The following is a 16,800-nucleotide window of genomic DNA, read 5'->3' as shown; positions in this document are numbered from 1 at the left end:
GGCATAGTAGTCAGGAACAAAGCTAGATTGGTTACGAAGGGCTATTATCAGCAAGAAGGAATAGATTTTGATGAAACATTTGCTCCTGTTGCAAGACTTAAAGCCATCATAATCTTGTTAGCCTCTGCAGCTGATAAGTGGCATTTTATACCACTTAGAACGTCTTAAAATGGCTTAAATTGGTGTCTTGAAATCAAGTATTTTGTGTATTTGATGCGTTTTTCTAGTGTTTATGCATTTCAGGGTATTAGTTGCATTTCGGAGGAGGAATCATCAAGAATAAGCCTTGGCATGTGTTCACCATTGTGAGAGGAAGAGAACGGGCAGATTACGGCGAAGAAACGGAGCAAACCGGGAATTTTTCCAGTAGGGTCCTGCGCGCCCGCGCAGCAATGCTGAGCGGCCGCGCAGCAGCCTTGCGCGCCCGCGCAGAAATGCTGAGCGGCCGCGCAGGGTCGGGGAAAAAGCTGAATTATTTTAGACTTCTACTTCTGTTTGGCTTCCAACTTCTATGTAATCTGAGTTTTATGGGACTATTATATAAGTAGATTTGAGACGTTTTCATAGAGAATAAGAAGGAGATTATGTTTTAAATTGTGTTGGCGCAAGAAGCGAAGGAGATAAGGAAGAAGACCGATTTAGCACACTGCAGCGAAGAGGAAGCATATATTCTTGTGATTCTTGTTTCGTTGTAACGTTGGATGCTAGTTTTCTTGCTTTGACTTATTTACTCTTGTGACGTACTCTGTTTTAATATAATTAGTTTAGTTATTATTTTCTTGTGTTGATTATCATGATTTCATATGAACCCATGATGGCGATAAGTTTTATTATGGGCTAATCGTGATCATGGGGTTGCAACGGATTTATTATGAAATTCTTTAGTTAATTGTTTAATACTTTAGTGTGTGATGATTGCATGATATCTAGTATTGGTTGTGCGTATTCGTCTTATGTGCGTCGCGAACATATAAGATAGGGTGTTAATCTCTTGTGAAGCGACGGTGGATCTTGAGATTTAGAACTTGCCATGCTAGCATAGGTTCATGTACGTTGTGCATGATTAGTGGGTAACTCTAACAGTTTTATTTGCCCTATGTAATCAAAAGGAATAACTTGTGCTTAAATCGTTGTGTTGTCAATTTCTGTAGACATATAGGAACTCAACATAATTGATGACTATTCAACTTCTATCTTAATTGTGGATGCTTGGTAGAATGGTATTAGTACAATGAAAGTTGGCTTTTATCTGTTTCGTGTTAATCGATTAATATCATCACTGTCACATGCTAAAGGTAATAACAATGGCTATAGAAGGAAGTAATAATGAAGTTGTGATCTCATGAGTGTTTTATTATTGATAAGTTGAAGTGTTAGTTAAGTGGTTAATTAAGTAGTTAATTATAGTTAATATTTAATCAACAATTTTAGGTGTTATTATCTTAACATTGAGAAGTAGTCATACATTGGTGAGTGAGTTTAATTAGACAAAAACTTAGTCTGAGTCTCTGAGGGAACGAACTAGAAAGTATTCTATATTATTTGCGAACGCGTATACTTGCGTGAATATTAGTGCGTGATTTCGCCCTAACAAGTTTTTGGCGCCGCTGCCGGGGACTCAGCGTATTTGTTTAGTTTATGTACTTACCATCATTGGTCATTAGGACTCAGTGATTAGGACGTAGTAGTTAATTACTCTTTTAGGTTGTGTTTCAGGTACTTTAGCAAGCGTTTATGCAAACTCGTTCTCGTGCTCGCAAGAGGACCTTAGATACAGCTGAGGAGAAAGACGAAGTTCTTGATACTCCGGAGAAGTTAGATTTTGAGGATTCGGATTCCGGAACTGAGCAGAAAGAACCAGTAAACATGGGAGATCGTATTGTTCAAGCTGATCCGGCTCTTATGGATTTTTCTCGGCCTAAAATTGATGACATTCAGTCAAGCATCCTTCATCCGGCTATTCAAGCTAACACCTTTGAAATCAAGCCGGGCACTATTCAAATGGTGCAGAATTCTGTTTCTTTTGGAGGAGCGGCAACTGAAGACCCCAACATGCACATAAGGAATTTTGTCGAGATCTGCAGCACTTTTAAGTATAATGGCGTGACTGATGAGGCTATCAAGTTGAGGCTTTTCCCATTCTCACTGAGGGATAAGGCTAAAGACTGGTTACATTCTGAACCAGCTGGGTCCATCACTACGTGGCAAGATCTTGCGCAAAAGTTTCTGGTGAAGTTTTATCCAATGGCAAAGACTGCTGCTATGAGGTGTGCTCTTACTCAGTTTGCGCAACAACCTACAGAATCTATGTGCGAGGCTTGGGAACGCTACAAGGAAATGTTGAGAAAATGTCCACATCATGGAATGCCGGATTGGATGGTAATCACTGGTTTTTATAATGGTTTGGGGGCCCAATCTCGGCCCATGCTCGATGCAGCAGCTGGAGGCGCCTTATGGGCTAAAAGCTATACTGAGGCGTATAATCTTATAGAGACAATGGCTGCAAATGAGCATCAAAACCCAACTCAGAGGATGACGTCAGGCAAGGTAGCAGGTATTCTGGAAGTTGATGCAGCCACCGCTATTGCAGCCCAGCTCCAATCGCTATTAATGAAGGTTGATTCTTTGGCTACGTATGGAGTTAATCAAATAGCTATGGTTTGTGAGCTTTGTGCAGGTTCTCATGCTACGGATCAGTGTTCTCTTGTCAATGAATCTGTTCAGTATGTGAATAATTATCAGCGTCAACAGCAGCCTGTGCCAGCGACCTATCATCCTAACAACAGAAATCATCCAAATTTCAGCTGGGGGAATAATCAGAATGCTATTCAGCCACCATATCAGCAAGGAGTAATTAAACAGTTTAACCCACCTGGATTCCAGCAACCACAGCAGTATGCTACAAGGCAATCATATCCTCAACAGGGAAGTGCAGCTGCACCTACTAGTGCTGATTTTGAGGAACTTAAGCTGTTGTGCAAGAGTCAGGCGGTTTCTATCAAGATCTTGGAAAATCAAATCGGTCAATTAGCCAATGTAGTGCTCAATCGTCAACCTGGCACTCTTCCCAGTGACACGGAAGTACCAGGCAGGAAGGAAGCTAAAGAGCAAGTCAAGGCTATTACCTTAAGGTCTGGAAAAGTAGCTGATGCTGAAAAGGCAAAAGAAGTCGAAGCTGAAGTTAGAGATGAAGAATCTAAGCAAAAGGAGAAAGTGGCGGAACCAAAGAAGACTACTGTTGAACACACTCTGCCTGAGGTTAATACAGGGGAGAAACAGCTCTATCCTCCACCACCTTTTCCTAAGAGATTGCAGCAACAAAAGCTGGATAGACAGTTCGGGAAGTTTCTGGAGGTGTTCAAGAAACTTCACATCAATATACCTTTCGCTGAGGCTCTGGAACAAATGCCTAGTTATGCGAAGTTTATGAAGACTATTCTTTCAAGGAAGGTGAAACTGGATGACCTTGAAACCGTTGCTCTCACGGAAGAATGCAGCGCGGTTCTGCAACAAAAGTTACCACCAAAACTGAAAGATCCAGGAAGCTTCACCATTCCTTGCACCATTGGCAATCTAACTTTTGACAAGTGCCTTTGTGATTTGGGAGCAAGCATTAATCTGATGCCGTTGTCGATCTTTAAAAAGCTGGATCTGCCTGATCCAAAACCCACATACATGTCGCTACAATTGGCGGACCGTTCCATTACTTACCCAAGGGGCATAGTTGAGGATGTGCTCGTCAAGGTGGATAAGCTCTTCTTTCCTGCAGATTTTGTTATTCTGGATTTTGAGGAAGATAAGAAGATTCCCATAATCTTGGGGAGGCCTTTCTTGGCTACTGGCCGTACTTTGATAGATGTGCAAAAAGGGGAACTTACTATGCGGGTCCAAGATCAGGATGTGACCTTCAACGTATTCAAGGCAATGAAATTCCCTACAGAAGATGAGGAGTGCTTAAAAGTGGATGTGATTGATTCTGCGGTTACTTCGGAACTCGATCACATGCTAATGTCTGATGCATTGGAAAAGGCCTTAGTGGGGGATTTTGACAGCGATGATGAAGATAGCAACGAGCAATTACAATATCTGAACGCTTCTCCATGGAAGCGAAAGCTCGACATACCATTTGAATCTCTTGGTACTTCTGACCTTAAGAATGCTGAAGGGAAGCTCAAACCATCAATAGAGGAAGCACCTACCTTGGAGCTAAAACCATTACCTGAACACTTGAGGTATGCTTTTTTAGGTGATTCATCTGCGTTACCTGTTATTATTTCAGCTGACCTTTCAGGTAGTGAGGAAGACAAGCTCTTAAGGATTTTGAGAGAATTCAAATCGGCTATAGGATGGACCATAGCAGACATCAAGGGGATAAGTCCTTCATATTGTATGCATAAAATTCTGTTAGAGGAAGGTAGTAAGCCAACTGTGGAACAGAAGCGAAGACTGAACCTGATCATGAAGGAGGTGGTGAAGAAAGAAATTCTGAAATGGCTAGATGCAGGCATCATTTATCCTATTTCTGACAGCTCGTGGGTGAGCCCCGTGCAATGTGTACCTAAGAAAGGAGGTATCACTGTGGTCGCAAATGAAAAGAATGAGCTCATCCCTACTCGAACAGTTACAGGATGGAGAGTATGCATGGATTATAGAAAATTGAACAAAGCCACAAGGAAGGATCACTTCCCTCTCCCATTCATTGATCAAATGCTTGACAGATTGGCGGGACATGAGTATTTTTGTCTTCTGGATGGTTATTCCGGGTATAATCAGATTTGTATTGTACCAGAGGATCAGGAAAAGACTACCTTCACTTGTCCATTTGGCACATTTACTTTTCGTAGAGTTTCGTTTGGGTTATGTGGCGCCCCGACCACCTTTCAGAGATGTATGATGGCTATATTCTCTGACATGATTGGAAATAACGTCGAAGTGTTCATGGATGACTTCTCCGTCTTTGGACACTCATATGATGAATGTTTGAATAATCTGCGCGCCGTACTCAAAAGATGCGTGGAAACTAATTTGGTGCTTAATTGGGAGAAATGTCATTTTATGGTGCGTGAAGGCATTATCCTTGGGCATAAGGTCTCTAGCAAAGGTCTGGAGGTGGACAAGGCCAAGGTGGGAGTCATTGAAAATCTTCCCCCACCTAATTCGGTGAAAGGAATCCGTAGTTTTCTCGGTCATGCGAGTTTTTATCGGCGATTCATCAAGGACTTTTCAAAGATATCTAAGCCGTTGTGCAATTTACTTGAAAAAGATGTGCCTTTCAAATTTGATGATGAATGTTTGGCAGCATTCGAGACTCTCAAAGGGAGTTTGATCACGGCACCAGTTATTACAGCACCAGATTGGACAGAACCGTTTGAGATCATGTGTGATGCGAGTGACTATGCGGTAGGTGCAGTTCTGGGACAGCGCAAGAAAAATCTCTTCCATGTGGTCTACTATGCGAGTAAGACTTTAAATGGGGCCCAATTGAACTACACCACTACTGAGAAGGAGCTTTTAGCTATAGTCTTTGGCTTTGAGAAATTTCGATCTTATCTGCTTGGTACGAAGGTAACAGTATTCACTGATCATGCAGCTATTCGCTATCTGGTTTCTAAGAAGGATTCGAAGCCGAGACTCATTCGTTGGGTGCTTTTACTTCAGGAATTTGAGTTAGAGATCAAAGATAGAAAAGGTACTGAGAATCAAGTAGCTGACCATCTCTCTAGGTTGGAGAATCCCGATTCTACTTCACAAGATAGGACGTTAATCAATGAATCTTTTCCGGATGAGCAGTTGTTTGCAATTCAGGAGGAAGAACCATGGTTTGCAGATATTGTAAACTATCTTGTCAGCAATATAATGCCGCTTAATTTGACATCCGCTCAGAAGAAAAAGTTTCTGCATGAGGTGAAGTGGTATATGTAGGATGAACCATATTTGTTTAGACAGGGAGCTGATCAGATCATCAGGAGATGTATCCCGTTCTGTGAGACGGAGGGGATATTACGAGACTGCCATTCCACGGTTTATGGTGGACACTATGGAGGTGAGATGACGGCAGCTCGTATTCTGCAAGCAGGTTTTTTCTGGCCTACTTTGTTCAAGGATGCTCATCAGTTTGTTTTAAGGTGTGATCGTTGCCAAAGAGTGGGAAATTTGTCAAGGAAAGATGAGATGCCATTAAATGTGATGCTTGAAGTCGAGGTCTTTGATGTATGGGGAATCGATTTCATGGGGCCTTTTATCTCGTCTTGCAATAATCAGTACATCTTGCTGGCAGTCGATTATGTCTCAAAATGGGTCGAAGTTAAAGCTTTACCGACAAATGATGCAAAGGCAGTGCTAAATTTTCTTCATAAGCAAATTTTCACAAGGTTTGGAACGCCTCGGGTAATCATAAGTGATGAAGGATCGCATTTTTGCAACCGTATCACTTCTATGATGCAGCGTTATAATGTGAATTATCGAGTAGCTACTGCCTATCATCCGCAAACAAATGGTCAAGCGGAAGTGTCTAACAGAGAGATAAAGCGCATTCTAGAGAAGGTTGTTTGTCCGTCAAGGAAGGATTGGTCTTTAAAGCTCGATGAAGCTGTTTGGGCTTACAGAACAGCATACAAAACTCCACTTGGGATGTCACCGTTTTAGTTGGTGTACGGTAAGGGATGTCATCTACCGGCGGAGCTTGAGCATAAGGCCTACTGGGCATTGAAGAAATTGAACCTGGATTTAGATGCAGCTGGTAAGAAAAGAATGCTTCAGCTTAATGAACTTGATGAATTTCGACTGCAAGCGTACGAGAATAACAAAATGTATAAGGAAAAGGTGAAGAGGTGGCACGATAGGAAGCTACATCCTAAGTTATTTGTGCCAGGGCAACAAGTTCTGTTATTCAACTCTCGGCTCCGACTTTTTCCTGGGAAGTTGAAATCAAGGTGGTCTGGACCTTTTATTGTCAAAACTGTGTTTCCACATGGAGCGGTGGAAATTTTTGAGAATGATTCGGACCAAGCATTCAAGGTTAACGGTCAGCGGTTGAAGCACTACTATGGGGACATGGCAAACCGAGAGGTGGTTAGTGCCATTTTGTTGACTACTTGAGAAGGGTACGGAACGTCAAGCTAATGACGAAAAAGAAGCGCTGCGTGGGAGGCAACCCATGAATTGTTGTTACAGGAACCCTTAGAAGTTAATAACCTATCCAAAAACACAAAAAAATCAGAAAAAATGGGCTGAAATTTTTTTTTTCCAGAGACCCTCTGCGCGCCCGCGCAGCTATGCTGAGCGGCCGCGCAGGGGTCGAGTTCCAGAAAATTTTTTACAGTTCAGAAAAAAAAAAAAACACAAAACACAAAAAACCCATCACAGCCCATAGACCCACAAATTCTTTTCCCATTACTCCATGATTTTATCCCTCAACCCCACTCCTAATCTAATTTAACCTACTCCACACCCTATATATACATACACCTATCCCACATATCTCCCATAAACTTCCTACACTTAAACCCTCTCATAAACATCAAAAATCAGTTCTTACACACTTTTATTCACAAATCAATGGCACCCAAGAGAGCACACACTATTGACAGCAGCAGCACAGTTCCTACTGCTGATTCATCAAGGGGTACTGCTGCAAGGCCTCGGTTAACTGACAGAGTTGCGGAGAAGGAGTACACTAGGCTGTTGGGGAAGCCGATTCTGAAGGAGAGGGGGTTTTTACCATCAGGGAGGGATGGTGAGTTGTTGCCCATGATTGCAGAGAAGGGGTGGATAGCTTTTTGTGAGTCACCCGAAGCAGTACCGATGAGTGTTGTTCGCGAGTTCTACGCGAACGCGAAGGCTGAAAAGAATGGGTTTTCTGTAGTTCGTGGGCTGACGGTTGATTATCATCCTGCGGCGATTCGCCGTGTTATTGGACAGCGCGAGAGGAAGCCCGAGGAGGAGAACTGGAATGAAAAGACTGCTGAGGATTTTGACTTGGATTTGATTTGTGCGACTCTCTGTCGACCGGGCACAGTATGGAACCGCAGTCCAGCCAATAATGATTATCGTCACTTTCCGGCGATCGCCATGAACAGGTATGCCCGTGCATGGAATGCATTTATATGTGCTAATATTTTGCCTTCTTCACATGCACACGAGGTCACAGTTGAGAGAGCACAGTTGTTGTGGGGAATTCTGAATGAGGAATACTATGTGGACCTTGGTGAGTTTATCTACCAAGGAATTCTGAAGTTTTTGAGGGGAGCAAAACATATGAACATCCCTTATGCATCCACGGTTACGAAGCTATGCCGAGCAGTAGGAGTGAACTGGCCGGCTCATGAGCAGTTGCAGTTGCCAGCAGCTCCGATAGATTCTGGCACTCTGAATGGGATGCAGGAGTGGACCGGTGGTGAGCCTGAGGAGCATGGGCTGGGTTATCGTCTTCCAGGAGGACGTCCAGCACGAGGTGCTACTATGGCTAGGCCAGGACGTGGTGAGGCTGGTTCTTCGAGAGCTCAGGAGGGTGCTGGGATAGGTGATGCCCAGTATAGGAGGCTTTCACGGCGGATGGATGCCATGTATGAGACGCAGAGCAGGTTTGCTCAGGAGCTCACCCTTGCGTTAGGGACTGCTTTTCGAGGCCTTGGAGCTGATATCCAGTGGCCAGTTTTTGGTGAGGACTCTGCATACCCGCCGCCTGATACTCCACCCATTGAGGGTGATGATGATGATGACTCCGAGTAGGTATACCCTGTGTTCCTTTCTACTACCTTCACTGGGGACAGTGAAGATTTTAAGTTTGGAGGTGGTAGTTAAGGAATATTTTATGTGTGTCATATAGCTGCATATTCATGATAGTTAGTTCATATAGTTGCATAATTTTTTCCATATAAGTTTTTTTATAGCTTTATTTGTTTGTCATATCATATAGCTCATGCATATACCATGATCCCTTTTGCAATAATTTATCGACTGAATTGTGATATTGATGCGAGTGTAGTGATAGCATTAAAGTGATATTAAGTTGTGTAGGTTGATATGCATGCTAGAAGCACTTGTATTTTCACTAAGTCTTAGAGAATGCTTAAGGGCTAGATTGTTGTTATGATCTGATTATTTTCGAGGTTAATCTATTTATTATGCTTAGAATTTGATAATAGGTTCTTAGTGGTAAAGGCATGAAAAAGAAAAAAATGGAGTAAAAATGGAATTTTTTCCTAGTTGTGGCTAGGCGTCAAATGGCTAGTAGCCGGCTCGCATGTTATGCGAGTAGTCTAGGGTTGAGCAAGATGGAGTGAAACGCACTTGCTCAGAGAAAAAAAAAATAAAAAATTGCATAATTGATCAAGAGTGGGCTCTTTGGTATTCGAGTTATTAAGTTCTTAGGGGACTTTGTGCCTAGTGACCTAAGGCTTTTAGAGTCTGGGATCCGCTAACCTAACGCTCGTTACATGGATACCATTGTATAAGTCTTTTGTGGACCTCACTCATTGCACGGTCAAATAAGCATTTGAGTGTAAATAAAAAGCACAATTTCATAGTAAGCTCTAGAGTTCTTGTAGTGTTGTATATCACTTTGTGCCTAGAATTTTTATTCTTTGTATAATCGTAGGATTGCCTTGAGGATAGTCTAGTCATAGTAATTGGTCTAGTTCCGAAGCATATCTGTTAAGCATTTGCACACACCACGTTTCTGGCTGTATGTCCGTTTGCATGAGTTTGTTGATCTTTAGTGTCTAACTGCATTCGTTGAGACGTGACAATTTGGTTGGTTAATTGTAGTAAGGGGGATCGTTGCATTTTCATATAGATTGCATTCATGCATATTTTTATTTGTTTTGAGTCTGTGACGCTTGAGGACAAGCATCGATTTAAGTTTGGGGGTGTGATAAGTGGCATTTTATACCACTTAGAACGTCTTAAAATGGCTTAAATTGGTGTCTTGAAATCAAGTATTTTGTGTATTTGATGAGTTTTTCTAGTGTTTATGCATTTCAGGGTATTAGTTGCATTTCGGAGGAGGAATCATCAAGAATAAGCCTTGGCATGTGTTCACCATTGCGAGAGGAAGAGAACGGGCAGATTACGGCGAAGAAACGTAGCAAACCGGGAATTTTTCCAGTAGGGTCCTGCGCGCCCGCGCAGCAATGCTGAGCGGCCGCGCAGCAGCCTTGCGCGCCCGCGCAGAAATGCTGAGCGGCCGCGCAGGGTCGGGGAAAAAGCTGAATTATTTTAGACTTCTACTTCTGTTTGGCTTCCAACTTCTATGTAATCTGAGTTTTATGGGACTATTATATAAGTAGATTTGAGACGTTTTCATAGAGAATAAGAAGGAGATTATGTTTTAAATTGTGTTGGCGCAAGAAGCGAAGGAGATAAGGAAGAAGACCGATTTAGCACACTGCAGCGAAGAGGAAGCATATATTCTTGTGATTCTTGTTTCGTTGTAACGTTGGATGCTAGTTTTCTTGCTTTGACTTATTTACTCTTGTGACGTACTCTGTTTTAATATAATTAGTTTAGTTATTATTTTCTTGTGTTGATTATCATGATTTCATATGAACCCATGATGGCGATAAGTTTTATTATGGGCTAATCGTGATCATGGGGTTGCAACGGATTTATTATGAAATTCTTTAGTTAATTGTTTAATACTTTAGTGTGTGATGATTGCATGATATCTAGTATTGGTTGTGCGTATTCGTCTTATGTGCGTCGCGAACATATAAGATAGGGTGTTAATCTCTTGTGAAGCGACGGTGGATCTTGAGATTTAGAACTTGCCATGCTAGCATAGGTTCATGTACGTTGTGCATGATTAGTGGGTAACTCTAACAGTTTTATTTGCCCTATGTAATCAAAAGGAATAACTTGTGCTTAAATCGTTGTGTTGTCAATTTCTGTAGACATATAGGAACTCAACATAATTGATGACTATTCAACTTCTATCTTAATTGTGGATGCTTGGTAGAATGGTATTAGTACAATGAAAGTTGGCTTTTATCAGTTTTGTGTTAATCGATTAATATCATCACTGTCATATGCTAAAGGTAATAACAATGGCTATAGAAGGAAGTAATAATGAAGTTGTGATCTCATGAGTGTTTTATTATTGATAAGTTGAAGTGTTAGTTAAGTGGTTAATTAAGTAGTTAATTATAGTTAATATTTAATCAACAATTTTAGGTGTTATCATCTTAACATTGAGAAGTAGTCATACATTGGTGAGTGAGTTTAATTAGACAAAAACTTAGTCTGAGTCTCTGAGGGAACGAACTAGAAAGTATTCTATATTATTTGCGAACGCGTATACTTGCGTGAATATTAGTGCGTGATTTCGCCCTAACAGCAGCCCATGCCAATTTCAAGGTCTATCAAATGGATGTCAAAAGTGCCTCTCTGAATGGAGATTTGGAGGAAGAAGTCCATGTCAGTCAACCTCCTGGCTTTGAAGATCCAAATTTTCCAGAACATGTCTATTATCTTTTGAAAGCAGTTTATGGACTGAAGCAAGCACCTAGAGCCTGGTATGACACTTTATCAAAGTTCCTTTTGGAAAATCACTTCACAAGAGGTATTGTAGATAAAACTTTATTTTTCAGAAATGTTAATGGCTCCAGTATACTTGTTCAAATTTATGTAGATGATATTATTTTTGGCTCTACAGATGAGAAACTTTGCAAAAAGTTTGCCAAATTGATGCAAAGTAAGTATGAAATGAGTATGATGGGAGAACTAACTTACTTTCTTGGCTTACAAGTTAAGCAAGTTAGTGACGGAATATTCATTAGTCAAACTAAATATATTTTTGATCTTTTAAAGAAGTTTGATCTAATGGATTGCACATCTGCAAAAACTCCCATGGCCACTGCAACCAAGCTTGAATTAAACACTACTGAAAAGTCTGTGGATATTTCAAGTTATAGAGGCATGGTTGGCTCACTTCTATACTTAATAGCCAGTTGGCTAGATATAATGTTTGCTACATGTTTATGTGCTAGATTTCAGGCTGATCCTAGAGAATCTCACTCAATAGCTATTAAGAGAATTTTCAGATATCTTAAGGGAACACCGAATCTTGGCATTTGGTACCCTAGAGATTCTGGTTTTGATCTAACTGGTTATTCTGATTCAGATTATGCAGGCTGTAGAATTGATAGAAAAAGTACAACAAGAACCTGTCAATTTCTAGGAAACAAGCTTGTGTCCTGGTTCAGTAAAAAACAAAATTCAGTTTCTACTTCTACAGCTGAAGCTGAATATATTGCTGCTGGTAGTTGCTGTGCACAGATCTTATGGATGAAAAATCAATTGCTAGACTATGGTTTGCTAGTTGAAAGGATTCCTATTTTCTGTGATAACACAATTTCAATTGCCATCACTGAAAATCCAGTACAACATTCAAGGACAAAGCACATAGATATCAAGTACCATTTCATAAGGGAACATGTAATGAATGGTACTGTGGAACTACATTTTGTTCCAAGTGAGAAGCAGCTTGCAGATATCTTTACCAATCCACTGGATGAATCCACCTTTTCAAGGTTGGTAAATGAGTTAGGTATGCTCAATTACTCTTAAATCTATCTGAGTTAATTTGCAAGTTGAAATGCAGCCAGAAATTTAATTGATTTTTCAGTCATAGATGAGATTTTGGCTTAGTCAAAATATACATCTCGACGGATGATCCTTATCCATCGAGCTTGATCATCCGTCGATATATTATTTGCTAACAAAAATCAATTATGTTTCTGGATTATTTTATGTCTCGACGGATAACAGTTTATCCTCATCCGTCGAATTGTCTTAATCTCAGCCGTTAATTCCCTGTACATTATCCATCGAGTATACTTACAGTTTGTAAGCATAACACGACGGATAATGGGTGGAATTTTTACAGTTTATTTTTAAACGGCTATTTTAGGCAATTTCTATTGGTTACTTTATTTTACTTTATTATTTTTATCAGTTATTTTTGAGATAGTATAAAAGCTTATTGCAATTGGTTTTCTTTTATCATTCTCAATTCAACTGCTCTAATTTCATTCTCTCCCAAAGCACTTACTCTGTTTCTCTTCAAGCTTTTATTCTCTAACAATGGCACCTGTTGTAAAGATTATGTCTCAAACTGGGTTCATTTATGAGAAGAACAATTTCACTGTACTAGTGAATAAGGGTATTCAGCAATCTGGAGACTATCACAAGATGATGCACTTTGTGAAGAATTGCATGCTCAACTATGCCATGTTGGAATCACCCACAATCTTCTGTGAAGTTGTTGAAGAGATGTGGACCACTGCTACCTACAACTCTACAGATAAGACCATCACTCTAACCATTAAAGGTAAAGAATTCTGTATCAATAGTGATGTGATAAAAGCATGTTTCAAAATTCCTGATAACAATGTGACTTCACCACACACTGACACTGATATAATCAATATACTTAATTTCATGCACTATGCACTTCCTACTTCTAAACTGAGTGATATTAGGAGAATAGGTCTTAAGAAAAAGTGGAGTTTCTTGTGTGATGTGGTTACAAAGGTTTTCTCAAAAAAGATCAGTAATTTTGATTCAGTGAATATTTCCATGCTTAACATGCTCTACATGCTAGTTATAGATAAATTCTACAATTTCAGTGACCTTGTCTTGTTTGAGCTAGGTTTTAAATTAGGAGAGTTAAATAAAAGAGGTAAGAATGTGTATTATGCTTGAGATTGTGAAGAGAATGTGCTTGAGAACCCTAACAACAAACTAGATTGTTGGATTCAAGAGAGAAGGCTCATTGTAGATTTAAACAGGGGCAATCATTACAAGGATGTGCCAATGTTCTATTTTCCTGTAATGCAAGCATCTCAGGTAAGTGAGGTAAGTTCACCTATCCCTACAACTATTCCAACCTCCATAATTTCTTTGAGTTCAAGTATGGTTATGGCAACTGTGTCAATGACCAAACAGTTGCCTACCAAAGCTGCCAAACCTTCAAAAAGACTGGTGCTAAAGACACAGTCACTGCACCTTCTCAAATTCAGTTTGATGTGGCTCCAATAAATGTGGAGTCACAGCCAAAATCTCTAGTTATAGAAACACCTCAAACACCAAACTCACCAAAAAATTCTCTGGATGTGGATATGATAAACACATCAATTCATGATTCCCCTTCTTTAACTCTGTTGGGGAAGCCAAAATCTAGTGCAAGTGATCATCTTTTAGATGATTTGTTGGCTCACTTGCCAATTCTTTCAGGAACTGTTGTGTCATCTGTGCCTAAAATATCTTCAATCAGCATAGAGTCAACAATAGTTTCTATTCCCAGCTCATTCATTTCTACTCTCTCGACGGATATTGCTCATCCATCGAGTAGTGATTGTATCCCGACGGATAAGCCTAACAGCAGTTATCCGTCGGATAGCAAAACCTCTCACTTGATGGATATCACTCATTCGTCGAGTATCTCTGCACAACTTCAAACTTCAATTATTTCAAGTGCAGAAGATTTAATGGTTGTACAGTCACTCCTACGATTGAGAGAGAAGAGTGTTTTCAGTGAGAGTCTGGGTTGCTCACAGGAAAAAGGAGAGGAAATGAGTGAAAATCTGCAATCCATTTCTTCAGGATTGGCAAAAGAGAGTGAGAGGAGTCCCACCTTAGTAGGTGAAGGTGAGGGTGTGAGGGTGGGGAGCCAGGGTGAGACCCTAATGTAATAAAAGAGAGAAAATGAGAGAAATGCAGGTACTGGAGCAATAAGGATGGATGTCATTGCTGGTGAGTCAATGAATGTCCAGGATACAGACAGGGAAGGACTATCTCAGCATCCTAAAGCTGTTATAGATTCCACTTCCCTTGATGCTGAGGCATTTACTCACCCTGTTCCAGCTTATCAGCTTCTAGCTGAACAGGGCAATGACAATGCAGAAAAGATGCTGAATTTGGTGCATACCACACAGTCTCTAATGAGAGCTAAGGATGCCATCACAACTTTGCCTTCTACAGCTGGTGATGTGGACTATGAGACTGGTGGTTCAGCTGATTTCTTTGGAGATGGGTGTGGGGATAGTGAAGATGAAGCAATTGATATAGGGGGAGAAGTAGGCTCAAGTTCAAGGTCAGGTATGCCATCATGGGCATTCTCAAAGCACTGTGATGAACATTACTTCAAGACAACCCTGATCCAATTAATCAATCAGACCAATACTGCTCTTCAAACCACTACCAATGCCAGCACCAAGAAACTCCTTCCGGCACATCTAGCCTCCCTGCAACTTCAACAAATCCAGGGCTTCCAGCATGCTAGAGATGTGAACACTATGAAGAATGATATTGAGGAGATGAAAAAGGCTATTTCAGACAGGATATACTCTAAACTTCCAGAAGCTACAATACTTGACATCAAGAGGCAATTAAGGAAAAATTCTGATCTGTCAACCAAGATAGATGCCTTGGACACAAGAATTTCAGCCATGGTCAAGCTCAACAGACTGATCTACTTCAAAAACTGGTGGTTGCTCAAACCCCCTCATCTGCTCAACTTGATGATAACAAAAAGGGGGAAAAAGGATCAAGTGAGGGGGAGAAGCTTCAAATTCAAATCACTATAGTAATTGTACCTTCAATTAGTATCTCAAGGCCATCAATTATAGATAGTATAGATCTGATCAATGCAGCAGCAACCAAATTAAGAGCAGCTGATAAGGAAAAGTTGAGTTTAGTCAACTGGGAGAAGATTGATGAGGAAATACAGAAGAAGTTTGAACTTGTCAAGGAACCAGTTAAGTCAGCCATCCATCACTCTCAAGTCAAGCAAATTAGTATGAATGAGATGAGCATGAACTATCTGGAAAGAGGACAATCTTCCTGCATCAAATCTCCAAAGGCTGAAATAATTCTTAAACCAAGGGTAAACTACTCAAAATCATCATTAAAGAACCCTTTGGACACTGTGTATGAGACACCTAAGCCTGATGAGAAGAAGCTTCTATCAAGGTCAATTGCTTTATACAAAGATCCAGCTGATTCAGCTTTCAAAAGGAGAATTGCCAAGATTTTAAAAAATGTAAAAGAAATTTGTGTGGTGGCTGGACATCCTCAATTCGCTCAAGCAAAGAGAGAAGAAAAGGCTAGATTGAAGCAGAAAAAGAAGCAAGCTGCCCTGGATGCTAAAAAGACTAAACAAAAGAAAGAGCAGATTGTTATCTTGGCCAAGCTACATGCTATAAATTCATCACAACAAATTCCTTCTCAACCATCTGAAGCTATTGAATCAAAGAAGCAAGTTGAACAACAGAAGAAATCTCCAAGAAATAAGGAATTGGCTAAAAGAACTAAAAGGAAACTGGATATTGTTGACAAGGAATTGGAAGATCAATTTCCTAAGGAATCCACACTATCTACAACTCAAGCATCAAAGCCCTCTGTGGTATTTAAAGATATCAGGGTGGTGGATCCCTACAGGAATATTCCTGGTGAACCTATTGTGCCCAAGGATGAGCCAATAGAATGGGAGAACATACCAATTCCTGACTTCAATCTACCAATCCTTAGCAAGCCAAAAAGAACAAAGTCAAGAGCAGTCAAGAAAGTGAAGTTGTCACTTCTTAAATCCAAGTCACAAGTCAAAGCTCAATCTAAAGTTAGTAAGGGAGACTATCTGTACTTGTGTGACATCAAAAAATTTTCTGATCTAAACCTCTATCTGGATGAACTAGATGAAGTGAGAGGAATTGATGCATACAGAAACCTACCTGAAAGGTTAGTGTTCAAGTACAAAAGAGGCAAGGAGATTCAGTGGCCTCTTCACGGGATCCTTCAAGA

At 40.5% G+C, this 16,800-nt stretch overlaps 1 non-coding gene across 1 annotated transcript; it reads right to left on the bottom strand.

Annotated features, from left to right (window-relative positions):
* Nucleotides 1-2,259: 2,259 nt before the first annotated feature.
* LOC141699051 (small nucleolar RNA R71) lies at nucleotides 2,260-2,366 on the bottom strand. The gene has a single exon (XR_012565541.1). It is a non-coding gene; the product is annotated as a small nucleolar RNA R71 (small nucleolar RNA).
* Between the last annotated feature and the right edge of the window lie 14,434 nt (nucleotides 2,367-16,800).

This window comes from Apium graveolens, chromosome 11 (genome assembly GCF_009905375.1).
Source record: "Apium graveolens cultivar Ventura chromosome 11, ASM990537v1, whole genome shotgun sequence".
Taxonomy (NCBI): Eukaryota; Viridiplantae; Streptophyta; class Magnoliopsida; order Apiales; family Apiaceae; genus Apium; species Apium graveolens.
The sequence above is the reverse complement of the archived record's forward strand: the minus strand, read 5'-3'. Positions and strand labels throughout refer to the sequence as shown.